Here is a 3,064-nt window from a genome sequence, read left to right as displayed (position 1 = left end):
ACAATCTCCAGTCCGATCTGAAGATTCAAAGCCTGGTAATCCTGAATGTATTTAAGGCTGATGGTGAAGCCTATTGTAACCAGGTTTTCTGTGTGCAAATGTTTTATCTGATCATTTTGTAACTTTACTTTTATCTGTATGTCTATATTTATTTTGAAATGTTGTGTTGCTGCTATTCTTGGCCAGGTCTCCCTTGTAAAAGAGATCCTGGATCTCAATTGGGACAAACCTGGTTAAATAAAGGCTAAATAAATGTTTTATTTTTTTTAAATGCCTGTGCCTTGGCAATGAACTAGAACTTATCATTCCTGTGCACATTTATCAGCACTGAACTCAAACAACCACAATGATCTTTTTCAAGTTTAAAATGCACAGATACAATGTTTTAGGAACAAATTATTTGCCTTGCAGCTTTCCCCGTCCCCGATGAGGGGAGGGGGGGGGGATGTCTTGGCCGTTCAATTTGTGCGTACCATGAGTTCACATTATCATGACAGGAAACAGATACCTATCAAACCAACAAACTAATGTTCATTAAAAGTATTCATATTGTCATGACAGGAAATAGATACCTAACAACCCAACAAACTAATGTTCATTACAAATATTCATAACCACTCAACCCAACCAACTAATGTTCATTACAAATATTAATATTGTCATGACAGGAAACAGAGTCATCATGACCCATAGTTTGAGGAACAAAGCAGGGGACTAAATGAAAAATTTTTAAATATTAAAATATATTTATTTGACTAAATGTGTTTCTGCTTTGCCTTCCTCCTGTTTGATGAAGCAATTTGGATCCATCTTGTCTTGTGTTTAAAGAGCTGCATAAATAAAGTTGACTTGTCGGCTGCCTCTGCTAAGGATTTTGACATGATAAAGGGTCATGATACAGGGTCAATTACTGACGGCCCCTCCTGTTTCTTTGCGGTGCAGTGCTTCCTGGAGGAAGGATAATTTGGCAAAGTGCATGAATTATGACACAGGCGAGACAGTCGGCGCCAACATCTTCAAGTTGGGTGATGGCTGCATCAAGAACACGGAGAAAGAGGTGGAGCACTCTGCTGCTGTTGATGTTTACCAAGGATTATAGTATGTAACTCCCATTTGATAAGATAAGATATTCCTTTATTGATCCCCTTGGGGAAATTCGGGGTGTCATCGCAGCATGGGGGAGGAGAGATACAGGTATATGGTCAGAGTAATAGAAGAAATACATAAATAGGCAATATAATGAAATCTGAATATACAGTCAAATATGAGAAAAGTAAACAGTGTAAACAATATAACTAACTCTGAATATAAAGATATGAGAAAAATAAACAGTATACACAAGGTGCAGGTGAGGGTTTTTACCCTAACTGGCATGATATACGTCATACACTCATAGTCCGAGCTGGTTTTAGTGGTTAAGAGTCAGACACACTTAGTGGTCAGACATTCCTAATAGTTCTCGAGTTCTGCAGCCGTTAGTTCTCTAGCTGCAGCAGTCCATGCCCATGTTTATGGAGCCTGGCGGCCGCTGGCACCTAGGACTGGTCAAGTCGGTTAGTGGAGTGTTGGGGGGGGGTATGAGTCTGTCGCTGAACATGGCTAAACTTCATCTGGGCGACTGAAATGAAGCGTTAACTAGCTGCTGATACTGACTGTATTTCTCATCAACCATCTCAAACGTCTCCAGATGACCATGCTGGCTATAGACTCAGCTGGTAGCTGGCCCAGAGAAGTGCAACACTGTGTTTACATGAGCGCTTCATGGCAGGCAACCACCCTTGTGTCATCTTCCAGATGCTGCATGACTTCGAGATGCTGCATGTCTTCCAGATGCTGCATGACTTCGAGATGCTGCATGACTTCATGAACCTGAGACCACGTGTCCCCCTGCCACATCCACTCCATCATAGATGTCTGCCTTTCACTAATATATTACACATGGAAACAAATATACAATAATCATTGAAACCAATATGAAAGTGAAGCTCTTATGCAAGCAAAATAAGATAAGATAAGATATTCCTTTATTGATCCCATTGGGGAAATGCAGGCATCATAGCAGAATGGGGGAGGGGGGAGGGGAGGTAGTAGAAGACATACAGGCAGTGTTCGAATTATGAGGGGGCCAATGGGGGCTCAGCCCCCATAGCTAGAGTCTGAGCCCCCATAGTTAAGACCCCCTGTGGAGGTCTCTCAAAAAAATTATATATATATATATATATATATATTTTTTTTTATGTACGAATTAGTATTATTTAAGTTACCTAAATAAATTGTTAATAGATCATATTTTTCTTTTCAGTTTTTAAAAGAACCGAGTAATTAATGTTGTGGAATAGGCTGCATTTCACGTCGCCCATAAGTTTAACACTACTCCAAGTACAACCTAGTGAAGAAGAAGCAGCAGCAAGCAGCTGCTGTAAACAGAAGGCTGCCGTCCGTGTCCTGCAACTGAAAACATAAACACTAAACAGTACGCCACATGCCGCCAAATAAAAGGCTCAACCCGCCGCAAGGCTGTACAAAGCTGGACAGCTTTGGTTTTATAAAAAGGCCAAAGCTGCTGTTAGTGCAGCAGCTAGCAGCGCTACTGTCACTGAAGTTGACACTGCTAGTGCTAGTACTAGTGTTAGCTTTGCTGCTCCTGTGCGCAGTGCACCTGTTGTTACCGCGCCGGTTGCCACTGCCAGACCCGAGTCTCCACCACTAGACCTGGACTGTGCTGCTACTCAACCACCACAATGCTGGGGTCCGAGTCAGTGGAACTTTTGGAAAAATAAATATAGCTGGTTATTTGCCAAGGAGGGATGCATTGGCTGCCTTCCATGTAAAAACGCCAAGACATTGTTAAATAAATCATTTGGAGCCCATTTGGCAGAGCAGTGGATGAATGGGACTGTGACTAGCTCTGAGAGCAAGAAGTTGAGGAAGAAAATATACTTGCACAGTGATAGCATTGCTCATAAGCAATCTATAGAAATAAAAAGTCAAAACCAGAAGGAAGTTCTTCCAAAATAAGTTAGCGAAATCACATCTGCTTTGCTCAAGGAGACAGCCAGTTCAT

The sequence above is a fragment of the Notolepis coatsorum genome (assembly GCF_963971535.1).
Source record: "Notolepis coatsorum genome assembly, chromosome: 5".
Lineage (NCBI taxonomy): Eukaryota > Metazoa > Chordata > Actinopteri > Aulopiformes > Paralepididae > Notolepis > Notolepis coatsorum.
The sequence above is the reverse complement of the archived record's forward strand: the minus strand, read 5'-3'. Positions refer to the sequence as shown.